The sequence below is a fragment of the Pantherophis guttatus genome, chromosome 8 (assembly GCF_059756535.1).
Source record: "Pantherophis guttatus breed Tessera chromosome 8, ASM5975653v1, whole genome shotgun sequence".
NCBI lineage: Eukaryota > Metazoa > Chordata > Lepidosauria > Squamata > Colubridae > Pantherophis > Pantherophis guttatus.
In genome coordinates, this window is record NC_142070.1 from 9,117,665 (window position 1) to 9,135,490 (window position 17,826).

Here is a 17,826-nt window from a genome sequence, read left to right on the forward strand (position 1 = left end):
CTCACATAGAGAAGGGCTCCTCAGGGTGCTGTTGGTCAAACAGTGTCGACTGGCAGCCCCCAGGGGGAGAGCCTTCTCTGTGGGGGCACCTACCCTTTGCAACGAGCTCCCCCTGGAGATACGGAGGATCCCGGATTTACGCACTTTCCGCCGTGCCCTCAAGACTTTTTTATTCCAACAAGCTGGGCTGGCCTAACTCTTTTTAATTGCTTAATTTTAATTTGCTTTTAAAAATGGGGTGCTTTAATTAGTATGGGCCAATTAATTGTTTAATATGTTTTAAATTGTTTTTTAAACTTTATATTGTATGTGTTTTATCTTTGGCTGTTCACGGTCCAGTGATCAACATTGGCAAAATTCGCTTAGTGACTGTTTGAAGTTACAACGGCACTGAAAAAAGTGACTTATGACCATTTTTCACATATATGACCATTGCAGCGTCCCCATAGTGACGTGATTTATATTTGGATACTTGACAAACTGACTCACATTTATGACGGTTGCAGTGTCCTGGAGTCATGGATTCCCCTGTTGTGACCTAACAAAGTCAATGGGGAAGCCAGATTCACTTAACCAAAGTGTTACTAACTTAGCAACTGCAATGATTCACTTAACAACAGTGGCAAGGAAGGTCGTAAAGCGGGACAAAATTCACTTACCAACTGTCTGGCTTCGCAACGGAAATTTTGGACTCAACTGTGGTCATAAGTCAAGGATCTTTATATTCATGCGGCGTTGCTGGTCTTGGCCCGAATTTCTTGAAAGCAAAAAAGAATTAAAGTTTTCTCCTTCTGAAAGGCCTTTGATCTGAATTCTCTACAATTTCCCCAGCTTGTGTTTTTGCACTCTTCTGTGATTTTCTGTGTCTCCTTTGGCCTCGGCTAATCTTGCTGCCTGCCCAATACTGTCAGTTAATTGGAATGAAACTGCAAAAAAAAAAACCCGGAATGCTATATTATTAACCTGACAATCCTCTTTCCCCAGGCAGACAGCGGGTCGAGGCTCCTGGTAAAATCTCTGCTTTTTAATATAAATTTTTATTGAGATTGATCATAGTATAAAACACAAATGAAAATAAAGATAGTAGGGAAAGGAAGGGAGAAGAAAGGTGTAGGATGACGGGGAACGGGGTGGAAAGAAGCATTGACTTCCAATTTTGGGGAAGTGGTAAAATACAAAATACAGTTACAGCCTCAATATTTTATTTCTTCATGGTTTATAAATACTTACCAATTTTATAACCATGAACTAATATAATAATTAGCAAAACCAGTCATAATTTCATTTTTTTCTGATTCAAGAACAAAGTCTAGAAATGGTCCTTGATTTACAACCATTTGTTTAGCGAGCAATTGGAAGTTACAATGGCACTGGAAAAAGTGACTTATGACCATTTTTCACACTTACAAACGTTGCAGCATCCTTATGGTCACATGATCAAAATTCAAGACGCTTGGCAACGGACTCGTACTTATGACGGTTGCAGTGTGCCACTGGGTCATGGGATCTCCTTTTGTGACCTTCCGACAAGCAAAGTTAATGGGGAAGCCAGATTCACTTAACAACCATGTTACTCACTTAACAACTGTGGCAAGGAAGGTCGTAAAGGGGGGTAATATTCCCTTAACAATTGTCTCGCTTAGCAACAGAAATTTTGGACTCAATTGTGGTCGTGAGCTAAGGACTACTTGTAGAAATAAAATTAGATGTATTCTTTTCTCTCGTTAAACTAGTTAATTTTGCTAGCTCGGCTTCTGGTAAAATCTGAGGGGGTAACATCATTTAATAAATTTAATAAAATAAATAAATAAATAAATAAATAAACAATCAATCAGTCAGTCAGTCAGTCAGTCAGTCAGTCAGTCAGTCAGTCAATCAATCAATCATGGCTGTGTGTTTTGCTTTTCTTTCTGACAAAGCCAGTCCTGTTTCTGATATCAGTTGTTCTTCAATGATTTCTGACCCCAAAAAATTGGAGGAGAATTTGGTTGCCAATTCTTGCAGCGCGAAAGATGAGGCAGGCACAATCTCCCGGAATACCTGTGTGTCATTGAATCCTGAAGCGAATAATGCGGCTAAGTACTTCATCAATATGTCATTCCCAGTCTTGCTGGCAACTACTCTGTTTCCCCGAAAATAAGACCTCCTCTGATAATAAGCCCAGTCGGGCTTTTGAGTGCATGCACTAAAATAAGCCTCCCCCGAAAATAAGCCCTCCCTGAAAATATTTAAACGCAGAGCTGGAAATCAGGTAAGATGGCAAGAGGAGCCCCAAAATAATAAGACCTTCCCTAAAATAAGGCCAAGCACTTTTTTGGGGGTTCAAAAAAAATATAAGACAGGGTCTTAATTTCGGGGAAACATGGTAACTATCATTTGAGTATGGCGCATGTCGACATTCATCCAGCACAGTGTTTCTAAACTTTAGGAACTTTAAGATGGATGGACCTCAACTCCCAGAATTCCAGCATGCTGGAATGTGAGATGTTATGAGTGCTATTGGCAGAGTAATGGTCCCTATGAGAAAACATTAGATCAGTGTTTTTCAACTATGGCGATGTGAAGCAGTGGTGAAATCCATTTTTTTTTTACTACCGGTTCTGTGGGCGTGGCTCGGTGGGCGTGGCAGGGGAAGGATACTGCAAAATCCCCATTCCCACCCCACTCCTGGGGGAAGGATATTGCAAAATCTCCATTCCCTCCCCACTCCTGGGGGAAGGATACTGCAAAATCCCCATTCCCTCCCCACTCCTGGGAGAAGGATCCTGCAAAATCTCCAATTCCACCCCACTCCAGGGGAAGGATACTGCAAAATCTCCATTCCCACCTCACTCTGGGGCCAGCCAGAGGTGGCATTTGCTGGTTCTCCAAACTATTCAAAATTTCTGCTACCGGTTCTCCAGAACCTGTGAGAACCTGCTGGATTTCACCCCTGATGTGAAGGTGTCTGGACTTCAACTCCCAGAATTCCCCAGCCAGCATTGCTGGCTGGGGAATTCTGGGAGTTGAAGTCCAGACACCTTCACGTCGCCATGGTTGAGAAACACCGTGTTAGATTTTGGTTTACCTTGCCTTTTTCTAAATTATTACCTTTTATTTCTTCCTTCTCAAGTTGCATTCTCTGCGTTTTCCCCCTCAAACATCTCTGTGTTTCAGCAAGGCCTATTCTCACAAGGCCTTTTCCCCCTACTAAGCGTTTGTGTTTCCATGTTAAATATGGATGAGGCTCTTCTGTTGACAGAAACTTTAGCAGACAGCGATCAAAGATGGAGGGTCATATTATAGAGGAGACTGTTAGGGCTGTGCTGCGCTTCGGCCACAAATGGAGAAAAGAGTTTGAAAGCACTACCGACAGTCAGACCTGCTTGCGGCTCTTTAAAACAGCTGCATCTTTTCCCTGGCTGTTCTCTGTAACTGCTAGGTGAGCCGAGCAGTTGATGGAAATGTGCAGAGAGCTGCAACAGTTATATCCCTATATCAGTGATGGTGAACATTTTCGGCATCAAGTGCCCAAACCGGAACATGTGTGCACGTGCGTGCACCAGAGCACCGGAAACCCGAAGACCAGCTGGCCGGCAGGTGCATGCCTGTTTTTGGGGCATTTTTGATGGTTTTTTGGTCCGTTTTCAGGCCATTTTTCGGGCCATTTTCAGGCCATTTTCCAGGCCATTTTCAGGCCATTTTTCGCAGGTGCTGGAGCGCCAGAAAATGGCCTCAAAATGGCCCCCAAAACAGCCAGAAAGCTGCCTGTTTTTTGGCTAGTTTTTTGGCCGTTTTCAGGCCATTTTTCACAGGTGCCGGAGCGCCAGAAAAGGGCCTCAAAACGGCCGTTTTCTGGGCTGTTTTCAGGCCTTTTTTGGGCCATTTTCAGGCCATTTTCCAGGCCATTTTCAGGCCATTTTTCGCAGGTGCCGGAGCACCAGAAAATGGCCTCAAAACGGCCCAAAAAACAGCCAGAAAGCTGCCTGGTTTTTGGCTAGTTTTTTGGCCGTTTTCAGGCCATTTTTCACAGGTGCCGGAGCGCCAGAAAAGGGCCTCAAAACGGCCGTTTTCTGGGCCGTTTTCAGGCCATTTTTCGCAGCTGCCAGAGTGCCAGAAAATGGCCTCAAAATGGCCCCAAAACAGCCAGAAAACTGCCTGTTTTTTGGCTAGTTTTTTGGCCGTTTTCTGGGCCGTTTTCAGGCCATTTTTCGCAGGTGCCAGAGTGCCAGAAAACGGCTGAAAAACAGCCTGAAAACGGCCCGCAAAATGGCCAGTTTTTTGGCCGTTTTCCAGGCCGTTTCCAGGCCGTTTTTTGGGCCATTTTCAGTCCATTTTCTGGTGCTCTGGCAGCCGCGAAGACTAGAAGAGCAGCTGGCGAGGGCGTGCGTGCCACAGTTTTGCCATCACAGCCCTATATATTTCAAAGCAAAGTAATTGAGTTGCACACGTTGACCCTGCCTGAAATGGAGTTGTGTCATTCACTGCTTAGTGTAGTTGTCAGTGCTCAGGTGTTGCTTGTATCTACAGTGGGGATCCCCCAACCTGGGCTGTGGCCCACAACCGGAATGTCTGAAATGGGATAGGGTCTCCTGCTTGAGCAGGGGGTTGGACTAGAAGACCTCCAAGGTCCCTTCCAACTCTGGTATCCTGAATTCTGATGGGGGTTGGACTAAAAGACCTCCAAGGTCCCTTCCAATTCTTTTTATTTTGTTACTGTGATGTCGCTTAATATACTGAGGGAACCTTTATTAGCACAAACATCTTTTCAGAGATGGCACTACACATTTTACCAGGCCAGAAAATTGTATAATAGCATCTTTTTGGAATTGTGTGTAAAACACTATCGAATCTTAAAGGTTAGAGGTAGTCCTCTGCTCACGACCGCAGTTGAACCCAACATTTCTGTTGCTAAGCAAGACAGTTAAGTGAGTTTTGCCCCAGTTTATGTCATTCCTTGTAGTAGTTGTTAAATGAATCACTCTAGTTGTTCAGTTAATAACAGTCGTTATATAAGTGATGAGGGGCAAATAAATTTCATAATAAAATAAAATTAAACTAAACTAAACTAATAAAATATAAATCCAACCCAACCCCAACCCAACCCAACCCCAACCCAACCCAACTCCAACCCAACCCAACCCAACCCAACTCCAACCCAACCCAACCTAACTCCAACCCAACCCCAACCCAACCCAACCCCACTCCAACCCAACCCCAACCCAACCCAAACCCAACCCAACCCAACTCCAACTCAACTCCAACTCAACCTAACTCCAACCCAACCCCAACCCAACCCAACCCAACCCAGCCCAACCCAACCCAACCCAATCAAAAACACAGTTGTTAAGTGAATCTGGCTTCCCCATTGACTTTGTTTGTCAGAAGGTCGCAAAAGGTGACCACATGACCCTGGGACACTGCAATCGTCATAAATATGAGTCTGTTGCCAAGCGTCTGAATTTTGATTACGGACCATGAGGATGCTACAATTGTCATAAGTGTAAAAAAGGGCCATAAGTCACTTTTTTTTCAGTGCTGTTGTAATTTTGAACGGTCGCTAAACAAATGGATGTAAGTCGAGGACAATCTGTATCCAAATTCTGATCAGACAGCTGATTTACCAGGATTGGTTAAGGTCTCTCTGATGGCTGCAGAGCAGGAATAGAGGAAAGCCTTGAAAACAATAGGCTAGTCAGTGTTAATAATAATAATAAATTGCTAATACAAGATTGGCTACAAGATTTAATAAATTGCCAAATTGAGTTAAATCCGGAAACATTTCTCCTGGGAATATTAAAAACCAAATTTGATAAAAAAAAATAAGATATCTGATCCTGCATTTACTAACAGCAGCAAGAATTGTGTTTGCGCAATATTGGAAAGAACATAACTTACCACCAGAGGGATTGATTATTCAAAAAATATTTGAATGTGCCGAAATGAATAAACTAACTTTAGAATTAAAAGAAAAAGAGGATTCGGAATATGCGGTTTGGGAAAAATGGTATAGGTGGATAGACAACAGAAACAAAAATAGGTAATATTTATAAGGAAGCTGAGCATGTATATATGCATTTAATATAGATTTTATATGAATTGTTAATCCAAAGTATATAAAAATGACATTGACTGTTTGAATATGGATTAGAGTTTTGGAAAAGAAAAACTACAATAAAAATTATTTACAATAATAATAATAATAATAATAATAATAATAATAAGTTGCCAGCTTTGGGTGTGCTTCCTTCCAAGCCACAGCAGTGCTGTTTAAATGCCATTTGTGTGAGTAAACATGTTAGGAGCTGCTCATGCAGCCATCTACTGAAAGGCGTCTTGCTGTTTTCCAACTCCATCTTGCAGGGTGTTTAAAATATAAATGTGTGGCAATATTTAATTTATGATCCGATTAGATCAGCCTTTCACAAACTGGTCCCCCTCCAGATAGATTGGAACACAATTAATTTCCGCTTACACAAACTTTGGTGACTCAAGCACAGTTGTCATGTCGAGCTGCTAAGTAAGAGAGGTGAAAGCATTGTGGGTGCAAGCCCAAGACATTTACGGAATCACCGTTAATATCCTTGACTTACGACCATTCATTTAGCGACTGTTCCAGGTTGCAACGGCACTGAAAAAAGTGACTTGAGACCGCTTTTCATGCCAAATTCAGATGCTTGGCAACTGACTTATTGTTGTGGCCTGCCAGCGGCCTGCGCGGATTGTGGCTGATCCCGACGACGAGGAGGCTGGTGTGGTGTCGCGCCAGCAGCCTGCGCAGCCGGCGCTCGCATCGGACAGCGAGGAGGCTGAAGAGGATGTGGTGCCAGAGGCAGAGACACAGCCAGGGCCTTCAGAACCTCCAGAGGCGCCTTCAAGTGGAGAGAGCGAAGTGGAGGAGCCTCTCCTCAATGCTCGAGCACGCAGGGCTAACAAAAGGCAGGAGTGGCTACTCAGGAGGAGGAGATCTCCTCGAGAGTAAGGCTTGAGGATAATTGGCACTCCCTTAGCCTATTTAAGTCACACGTGGTTAGTAAGTTTCTTGCTAGAAACATCTTGTAATTATCATCAAAGCATTTTTGGAAAAGTCTTATTTTGCTATCTGGGCTGGTTGCAAACCTTTGCCGGACTTTGGTTTATTCTTACTACTTAATAAATTTGATAAGGACTGTTGGTGTGTGTCTATATCCTCGGGAATCCAGAGCTGGGGCAGAACAGTTATACTTATCTTCTTCTTTTAATCACCCATAATCCAATGGTGAAATCCAAATTTTTTGACTACCGGTTCTGTGGGTGTGGCTTGGTGGGCGCGGCAGGGGAAGGATACTGCAAAATCTCCATTCCCACCCCACTTGGGCCAGTCAGAGGTGGTATTTGCCGGTTCTCCGACCTACTCAAAATTTCTGCTACCAGTTCTCCAGAACCTGTCAGAACCTGCTGGATTTCACCCCTGCCATAATCCCTTGTGGGTGGAGTCTGGGCAACTGAATGGAACTGAGTATTTAGTGGCCAGATGCCCTTCCTGTCACCAATGAGGAGCTTTGTTCAGCAGATATATTCTCATTGTGCCTTGAGAGAGAACTATCTCCCTCTACCTAGGATCGAACTCACAGCCTCCTCATTGTGAGGCGAGAGCGCCACTTCTAGGCCACCGCACGACTCAACTGACCCATACTTAACGACGGTTGCATTGTCCCTGGGGTCATGTGATTTTGCCCCTTTGCGACCTTCGGACAAGCAAAGTCAATGAGGAATCCAAATTCATTTTACAACTGTGTTACTAACTGAAGAACTGCAGGGATTCCCTTATCCCCTGTGGCAAGAAAGGTTGTAAAAATGGGCCAAAATTCACTTAACTCGCTCAGCAACAGAAATTTCAGGCTCAGTTGTGGTCGTAAGTCAAGGACTACCTCTTTTCATTTTTATTTGACTGACAGTCTTTGAGTGGCACTGGAGCGTTTTAGATTTAAGCTTCCTATTTTCAAATTGATAACAAGTGCTGCCCCAGAGGCGGCTCAGGAACACGATTGCTGATCTATTTCACTCTGCAATAACCAGGATTTAGTCTTTGCCAGAGTAATTCTTGCTGCAACATTAACTGTTTTCCGTGATGACAAACAAGACACTCAAATTTCTTTCAGCAGCTGAAAAGCACCTGTTACATACAGATCAGTCGACTGTGAGCTACATAACCCCAAATTCATAAACGTGGTCTCATGCTCCAGAAGAGAAATTCTTCATTTGCATTCATTATTGCCTTCTTGTTTCTTTCCCCCATGCCTTTTGGACTATATCCGTGATGGTGAACCTATGGCACGCATGCCACAGATGGCACACAGCGCCCTCTCTGTGGGCACGTGAGCCAGCTGGGGGGGGGCAGCGCATGCGCGGGGCGGGTTGTTGTGGCTCCGATATCCGAGCCTGTGTCATCGTCAGGAGAGGACTCCGAGAGTGAAGGAGAGGAGTTGGCAAGGCCTCCCTCTCCAGGACCCTCCTCTCTGGCAATGCCTTCGGTGACCGCTGAAGGGCAAGAGATAGGGCCGGGGCCAAGTACGTCCACACAGTCACAGATGGACAGTGATGAGGGTAATGAGTCTTGGCTGGATCTACGCCAGCGTCGCAGAGATAAACGCGCTCCACAGAAGAAAAGGCGTGCCCGAGATTAGGCAGCGTCACTGGACCACATCCCACAGGATATAAAAGGGAGCATGGTGGCCAGTCAAACCTTGTGACAAACAAAACTGAAAGCTTCCACGCCATTCTGCATTGCCAGACTTTTGCTATAGACTTTGCTGGATTATCTCTGGACTTGATTGACTCCGTAATTATTGAGCTGTTTCTTTTGATGTACCAGAAGTGGGGAGAAGTTATCTCTCCTCTTTGTAAATAATAAACTCTTGACAGGCAGCCACTAGGTTGTTGCCAAGTTCCGTTATCATAAGGAAAAGGATTTTGCCGGCTGGTTTGGTCTTTAACTCTTGAACGTCTGTTGGTGTGTGTGCGTGTGGTTGGGGACAGAACACGGGGTGCGTGCAGGAGGCATTGCATTTGGGGGGTTCATGCACATGCACTTTGGCCACTCGGTCTGGAAAAGGTTCGCCATCACTGGACTATAGTTGTAGTTGTTGTTTTTGAGTTGATAAATTATGCCCAACCTCCCGCAACCCCCAGTCTCCCTGTCCTTCACCCAGAGTTTGCCCAAATCCATGCTCGCTGTGTCAATGTATAAAGAAAGAGACACACTGGAACAGATGTCCTACATTCATTTCCACGCATTTCCCAAGGTTTTGTCTCTTGTTACACGTTAAGCATTGGGTGAATGCTCTCCTAAAGCCCAATAAAAGGGAGATAAGTTGGAGACTGAAACAGCTGTTGCAATGCATGCTTTACATGTCCGGAAGGAATGAGTCATGCTCTGCTCTCTTTGTATAAAGAAGCCATCGTTATCATTTTAGACATTCTCCTGCTCAAAGACTCTTAGGATTGCTAGGCTTTTCAGAATGCTCTCCTGGTTTTGGTGGGTGGAGGAACGGAGTAGGCGGTTTTTTTGGATTTCTTCCAAGGCAGAGAAGTTCTCCAGCAGTTTCTTAAGGAGGGCAGGAGATCCTCTGAATGGTGCCAAAAGATCTGCTCCTGGAAAGGTTCCAAGGAAGACATTCCCTTCTGAGATTCCTCTTGTGATTTAATAGGATCATAGAAAAGCAGGGATTGTTGGAGATTCTTCTTCTTCTTCTTCTTCTTCTTCTTCTTCTTCTTCTTCTTCTTCTTCTTCTTCTTCTTCTTCTTCTTCTTCTTCTTCTTCTTCTTCTTCTTCTTCTTCTTCTTCTTCTTCTTCTTCTTCTTCTCCTCCTCCTCCTCCTCCTCCTCCTCCTCCTCCTCCTCCTCCTCTTCCTCCTCTTCCTCCTCCTCCTCCTCCTCCTCCTCCTTCCTCCTCCTCCTCTTCCTTTCTTCCTTCTTCCCCTCCCTCCCTCCCTCCTCTCTCTCCCCTCCTCCCTCTCCCTTCCCTCTTCCCCCACCTTCTTCTCATTCCAGGATAATTTCATCAAAACACTCTACCCCATGGAAAGGTTCAATAGCATGTAGCAGGGATCTCCAACCTTGGAGATCTTTTGGTGCAACCATTGCCCGGGGCAGGAAACCTCAGACCATCACAGACAAAAGGACAGGAAGTGACATTTTTTGCTGTCCCCAGCCTCCAGACCCTCTCTAGGAGTCTCTCTAGGAGCCTCTTTAGGAGTCTCTGGAAGCCGAGGACAGGAAAAAAGTCACTTCCTGTCCCACCGGGAGTCGGGAAATGGGCCCTTTCAGCCTCCGTAGGGCCTCCAAGGGAGTGGGAAAGGCTGTTTTTGCCCTTCTCAGATGCACAGAGAGGATCTAGAACCAGGTAAGAAAGAAAAACGGGCCTCCCCACCCCCCAGGCCCTCCAGAGGCAGAAAACAGCCTGTTTCCCCACTTCTGGTGGGCCCAGAAGGCCCGAAAATCAGCTGGCTGGCACACGCATGTGCCCCAGAGCTGAGCTGGCGTGCCCACTAATATGGCTCCACGTGCCACCTGTGGCACGCGTGCCATAGGTTCGCCATCACGGGTCTATGCCAATTCACTGTAGCCAAGTCGCTGCGACCGAGTTACTTTGGGACAATTCACCACGGCCAACTCGTTGCAAGAGAAGAGTTACACTAATATCAAAGAAATGGTGGAACAGGACCACTAAAGAAAGGATGAAAAAGGAGAGACAAAATGAAACGCGGATGCCCAAAATTAAAGTAACTTTTATAAATTATTTTAAATCATTACATTGGATTGTTAAATTGTCCCCTGGTGAGTTAACTCACAGCAAGTTGGCCAAGGTGAGTTAGCTGTGGTGAGTTGGCCACAGAGAGTCCCTTTCTGCATTTGAATGCCCAAAATCTCATCTGGCTACCTTTCCTTGGATAGCTTGTTTATTGATTGATTGATTGATTGATTGATTGATTGATTGATTGATTGGTTTGATTTATATGCCGCCCTTTTCCGGAGACTCAGGGCATCTTACAATGCGTTAAGCAATAGCCTTCATACTTTTGTATATACCTGCTTAGTAGGGCTTTTGCCCCCCCCCCAGCGGTGTTCTTTTTTATACAAAGTCAGCTTATTGCCCCCACAAACCGGGTCCTCATTTTACCTACCTCGGAAGGATGGAAGGCTGAGTCACCCTTGAGCCTGGTGAGATTTGAACTTGCAGTAATTGCAGGCAACTGGTGTTACTTAATAGCGCTTTAGTCTGCTGCGCCACCAAGGCTCTTGTCTTGGCTCTTGTTTGAGCTTATTGATAGAAAGAGATCGCCGGGGAGAAAGGAAGCTAAAGCTCTTTGCTCTTTTAGATGATTATTGGACCATTTGGGAGACATAATCCAAAATAGGTGTGCTAAGCCTAGCAGAAGCTTAACGCAACCATTTTCATTTTCATTTTTTTTTAAAACCCCAAATCGCATGGCCAATATTCAGTGTTTTTCCAGCACAATTTTGGGAGGCCCTGGAGAGTGCTAAAATGTGAGTGAAGAGCAGCCTGCGGCTTGCAAAAGCATTACTGCATTTTGGTCTTGTCCCAGGCCAAGCACGTGCCTGAATCATTTATTTTTCCCCGATTCCTTATTGCATTGGGTCTTGGCTTTGAAACCCATGATGATCCAGAATCTAATACTCGCTTTCCCGAGCTGACTTCAATCTTGCAGGCTCCCTTTCCCCTTTTTCTCTCTTTGAACCTTCAAAATTATGTTTGCAGGAAGTAGATTTACCGAGTGAAAAGGGTTCTCGAGCCTTCGGCAATCTGCGTTCGAGGAACTGAGCGTGCAGTCTTGCTTAGAGATGTAAGCACCTGCCAAGATCTGGCATCTTTGGCAAGACTCCAATAATCTGTAGGATAATAGAACCACAGAGAGTTGGAATGGATCTTAGAAGTTATCTAGTCCAACCTTCTGTTAAATTTGTGTTAAATTTGATTTCATCAGGGTTATGTTTGATCGTGGTGGCGGGATTGAGGCCAAGGGGGCGTGGCCAGCTCGATGTCACTCGTGTTGGTGTCGCGAGCGCTCGGCCAGTGAAAATGGGCTCCCGAGCTCCATTTCTGGCTGCAACGGCTTCCTGCAACCCTCAGCCAGCAAAAACAGACCTTGGGAGAGCTGCACACAGGCTTCCTGAGCTCTGTTTTTACTGGCAGAGGTACTGTGGGCCACTCCGTCGCTGTTTCCAGGGCAGCCCCCATGGGCCAGATCTAAGCACCCCTACAGGCCGGATCCGGCCCCTGGCACCTTGAGTTTGACACCCCTGATCTAAGGCATCTCTGACATCCAGAAGTCAACACATCATGTATGATAGCCTCTTCTCGTGGCTGAGAGCTCGTATACAGGTAATCCTCGACTTACAACAGTTCATTGAATGACCATTTGAAGTTACAACGCCACTGAAAAAAGTGACTTAGGACCATTTTTTCACACGTAACCCCTGTTGCAGCATCCCGCGTGCTCATGCAATCAAAATTCAGATGCTTGGCAACTGACTCATATTTATGACGGTTGCTGCAGTGCCTCGAGGTCATGTGAATTCTGGGATTTGAAGCCCAGAAGTCTTGTCACATTTGGAGACCCCTGGTCTGCCTCATAAGGCTGACAGTCGGGTCTGGTTTGATTCTGGGAGTTGAGGTCTACAGCAGGGGTGAAATCCAGCAGGTTCTGACAGGTTCTGGAGAACCGGTAGCGGAAATTTTGAGTAGTTCAGAGAACCGGCAAATACCATCTCTGGCTGGCGCCAGAGTGGGGTGGTAATGAAGATTTTGCAATATTCTTCCCCCAGGAGTGGGGAGGGAGTGGGGATTTTGCAATATCCTTCCCCCAGGAGTGGGGTGGGAATGAAGATTTTGCAATATCCTTCCCCCAGGAGTTGGGAGGGAATGGGGATTTTGCAATATCCTTCCCCCAGGAGTGGGGTGGGAATGAAGATTTTGCAATATCCTTCCCCCAGGAGTGGGGAGGGAAGAGGGATTTTGCAATATCCTTCCCCCAGGAGTGGGGTGGGAATGAAGATTTTGCAATATCCTTCCCCCAGGAGTGGGGAGGGAATGAAGATTTTGCAATATCCTTCCCCCAGGAGTGGGGAGGGAATGGAGATTTTGCAGTATCCTTCCCTTGCCACGCCCACCAAGCCACACCACACCCACAGAACCGGTAGTAAAAGAATTTGGATTTCACCACTGGTCTACAGGTCTTAAATTGTCAAGTTTGAAGATCCTTGGTCTACCTCATAAGGCTGACACTTGGCTCCGGTTTGACTGTGAAGTCCACAAGTCTTAAAGTTGTCAAGTTTGGAGACCCCCTGGTCAACCTCAAAAGGCTGAGAGTTGGTTCCGGTTTGACTTGTGGTCTATTAAAATACCCATTAGCTGCCAAGCTAGCCCTCCCATTTCCTGTACTTTTGCCTTTCATTTTTCACATCCGGATGTAGAAGCATTCCTCTGCTTAAATTCCACCTTGTAGTTTTCTTTTCGTCCCACTGCTTAAGCCATTTAAGTCTTTTTGAATTGCCTGCCTCTTTACTTTTAAAGTACTAATAGATCAGTGGTGGTATTCAACTGGTACTATCCGGTTCGGGTAAACTGGTAGCGGCGGCTGAGGGAGGCTCCGCCCACCTGCCCGGATGTCATCACGTCCCGTTTTTGACGCTCTGCACATGCGCGGAAGGTGCGCACTCACATTTGCGAAACGGTAGCAAAGGTAAGTGAATACCACCTCTGTAATACCCTGTTTCCCCCAAAATAAGACATCCCCTGATAATAAGCCCAATTGGGCTTTTGAGTACATGGCAATAAGGCCAAGCACTTATTTCTGGGTTCAAAAAAAATTATAAGACAGGGTCTTATTTTCGGGGAAACACGGTAGATGTTGTGTGGCCTGCCAGACGTCAGCCGCCAGCGCTGATCCAAGCTTACTATGGCCCCTTTATGACTTGTGGACTTCAACTCCCAGAATTCCTGGCTCAGGAATTCTGGGAGTTGAAGTCCACAAGTCATAATGGAGCTATAATTCCCCACCTCTGTTCTGTTCGAAGCGGATTTTCCCTTCACAGTCATCTTGAAGCAGCCTGCAAGATACAGAATCACACAGAATTCTGAATGGATATTATGCTTTTTTCTTCCTCAATTTACGACCGTAATGGAGCCAGCAATTCTGGTTGTAAATTGGTGGCAGTCCTAAGGCAAATCACCACACGATTAATACTATGACCTTTTTGTGGAGGTCATAAAGTGAACAAGGCGGTCGTTAAACAAATGCATTGTTTGATGTGGGGTGGCGTGTTTTTTGGTTTTTTTTTGTTGGAAACCAGAATTAAATCCATTTTTCCCCCAGCAAAAATGTCGCCGATTGTGGTCACATGACTATGGGATGCAGGCCAATAGCTGAGGACCCAAAATGCGTTCATATGATTGTGTGTGTGTGTTTGTGTGTGTGTGTAACGTTGAACGTTCGCTAAGTAACCAGTCGTAGGTAGAGGACTACCTTTCATTCCTTGTTCCAGGTTTTCTTTATCGCTGGGATGAGCAAGAACAGAAGTGACATCAACAGCCAAAATTAGGCTTTTTTTAATCCCAGGATTTAAAACAAAATCAATACCAATCTTCTAATGAGGAGGGCAGATATGCCAAGGCCCAAAACGTTCACGGTGTCCCACATCTTTCGTGTTTCCATCGTCTTTCTCTCCCCCTTCTTTTGTTTAAAGCTCAGAAATCAGATTAAACGCAGCACGGGAGTTAGCCTGACACATATATAACTTGGCCCGAATTGATTTTGCACCGGAGTCGTAAATCAGAACCCAGCGAGACAGTTTTTCTCAGCTTATCCTCTGTTAGTGCAGCTACTCCATCCATACCGAAGGCTAGTTATGTTATTGGAAAATATATATATATATATATATATATATATATATATATATATATATATATATATATATATATATATATATATATATATATATATATATATATATATATATATATATATATATATATATATATATATATATATATACACACACACACACACAAACACATATATATATATGATATATATGAAATATATATTTCATTATATATATATATATATATATGAAACCTCTCCCCGGGAACATTTATGACTTGAACTCCAGGGCTGCAAATTTATGTGGTTCTCTGGCTGTATTTAAGTTTAAGATTCGCTGCAGGTTGGTACGGGAGGGCGAGATGTTCTCTGCCGGGAAGCGGTGACCCGTTTTGAAAGCTGCATATTGATATACCCCAAAGTTATGCCGGGCATGGAGCTGGATTAGATCGTATAATACCATCGGGGGTCAGTGGTGGGATTCAACCGGTTCTGTCCGGTTCGGGCAAACTGGTAGCGGTGAATGAGGTAGGCTCCGCCCACCTGCCCAGACGTGATGACGTCCTATTTAGCCACATTTTCAAGGCCGTGTGCATGAGTGGAAGGCACGCGCCCATGCAAATAGCATGCGCAGGAGGCCGAGCATGCGCGGAAGGTGGTTGCGCGCTTGCATTTGCGAACTGGTATGGAAGGGAAGTGAATCCCACCTCTGTTGGGGGTGTGCCTTGTAAAACCCTTTTTTGACATGTAATAGGTCCCACATGAGAGGGGTTATTGGCATATTGCCAAGCAACTCTAGGGTAGGGATGGAGAATAGGGGTGAAATTTGTTACTACCGGTTCTGTGGGCGTGGCTTGGTGGTGGTGGGGTAATGTGGCCAACTTTTTTCTTTTTATAACTTTTAAAACCATTTTTTTCTATAAACTCTTCGGCCAAAGAAGTTGTTAAAAAATGCTTTTAAAAGCCTCTGACGATCCCAGCCGAGTTGCCTCATCGTCAGAGGCTTTTTTTTTTCTTTTAAAAACATTTTTTCTACAACCTCTTCGGCCGAACAGGTTGTAAAAAAAATGCTTTTGAAAGCCTCTGACGATCAGGCAACTCAGCTAGGATCGTCAGAGGCTTTTAAAAGCATCTTTTTTTTATACAACCTCTTCGGCTGAAGAGGTTGTAGGAAAAAAAATGCTTTTAAAAGCCTCTGACGATCCCAGCTGAGCTGCACGATCATCTAAGGCTTTTTTTTTTTTAAACTTTTAAAAGTATTTTTTCGGCCGAAGAGGTTGTAGAAAAAATGCTTTTAAAAATAATTTAAAAAAGCCTCTGATGATTCCGCAGCTCCTCCCTCCCTCCTCTTTCCCCTTCCTTCCTTCCTTCCTTCCTTCCTTCCTTCCTTCCTTCCTTCCTTCCTTCCTTCCTCCTCCCTCCTCCCTCCCCCCTCTCTCATTCCCTCTCTTCTTTTTTCTTCCTTCCTTCCTCCCTCCCTCCCTCACCTCTCTCTCCTCAAACCATTCACTTAAGAGGTATACATGGAAGTCAAGGGAAGGGAGGAACAGGCAGGTAGTTTTTTATTGAAGATATGAAGTCGCTCTCGGAACAACTCTGGTCAGGTTCAAGAAGGTCTGAGTAGGAAGAGCTGTTTAGAGCCGAAAAACGGTGAGCTGAAATCTTGTCCATCTGCTGTTTCTCTGTTCCAGATTAAGCATTCGCTCAACAGCTCCCTGGTTGAATACCAAGTGGTTTTGCACAGATATCCGTGTGCCGAGAAATTCAGAAAGCTGTAGATACGAGAGGAGAAATGGGAAGGAAAGTGCGTTTAGGAGAAGCAGTTGGCGTACTCCTTCCCCGATACTTCTCAAATGTACGGTGGTGTATTAGGGGTTGCACGTTAGGATACAGCATAAATGTCTATGGAGATTCTCAATCATCCATTTTCAAAAGGAAACTACTGGCCTTTTCTTTGTTTTTGTTTTTTTCCCTTGAAGACGTTTCGCTTCTCATCCAAGAAGCTTCTTCAGTCTTCAAGGGAAAAAAAAACAAAGGCCATTTTTGAAAAGCATCTTTGGAACGACCGTCTTAAATATTAGTCATCTTCCGTACAAGGTATAAGTAGCTCGGATCATTCAGCCTAATTCTACCAGCAATTTTAGTTTAGCCTCCATCTATGGACTAGTGTTTTATGGTTTATATGGGCCGAGGGATGCTGTAGAAACCATTCTTTGAAAGGTGTTGCCCATCATGATTTGTGTTGAGAACCTTTTCCTTCCTTCCTTCCTTCCTTCCTTCCTTCCTTCCTTCCTTCCTTCCCTCCTTCCTTCCTTCCTTCCTTCCTTCCTTCCTTCCTTCCCTCCCTCCCTCCCTCCCTCCCTCCCTCCTTCCTTCCTTCCTTCCTTCCTTCCTTCCTTCCTTCCTTCCTTCCTTCCCTCCCTCCCTCCCTCCCTCCCTCCCTCCTTCCTTCCTTCCTTCCTTCCTTCCTTCCTTCCTTCCTTCCTTCCTTCCTCCCCTCCCCTTCCCTTCCCTTCTCTTCTCTTCTCTTCCCTCCCCTTTCCTCTCCTCTCCTCTCCTCCCCATCCTTTCCTCCCCTCTCTCCTTCCCTCCCTCCCCTCCTCTTCTCTCCTCTCCTCCCATCCCTTCCCCTCTCCTCCCTCCCTTCCCTCTCTTCCCCTCCCCTCCCCTCCTGCTCTCCCCTTCCCTTCCCTCGTTCCCTTCCTTTCCCTCCACTTCCCTCTCCTCCCCTCCCCTTCCCTCATTCCCTTCCTTTTCCTCCCCTCCCCTCCCCTCCCCTCCCCTTCCTTTTCCTTTCCTAAATATACAGATTTTCAACCACCCCAAATACTGGTTCTTCCTACTTAGGTTAGCTTTTTTTTTTAAAACCAAAAAACTTCCAAGGTATTGTTTCCCTTGGCCGCTGCGTGCCAGGATCTTTCTTTCCTGTGTACCGCTCCTCTTTTATCGCCAGCAAACTCTT

The 17,826-nt window shown here is 45.3% G+C and overlaps 1 protein-coding gene across 1 annotated transcript in view; it reads left to right on the forward strand.

Moving 5' to 3' along the window:
- FRAS1 (Fraser extracellular matrix complex subunit 1) overlaps nt 1–17,826 on the forward strand; it is a 447,420-nt gene that overhangs the window by 137,937 nt on the left and 291,657 nt on the right. The gene's annotated exons all lie outside the window — the stretch shown is intronic.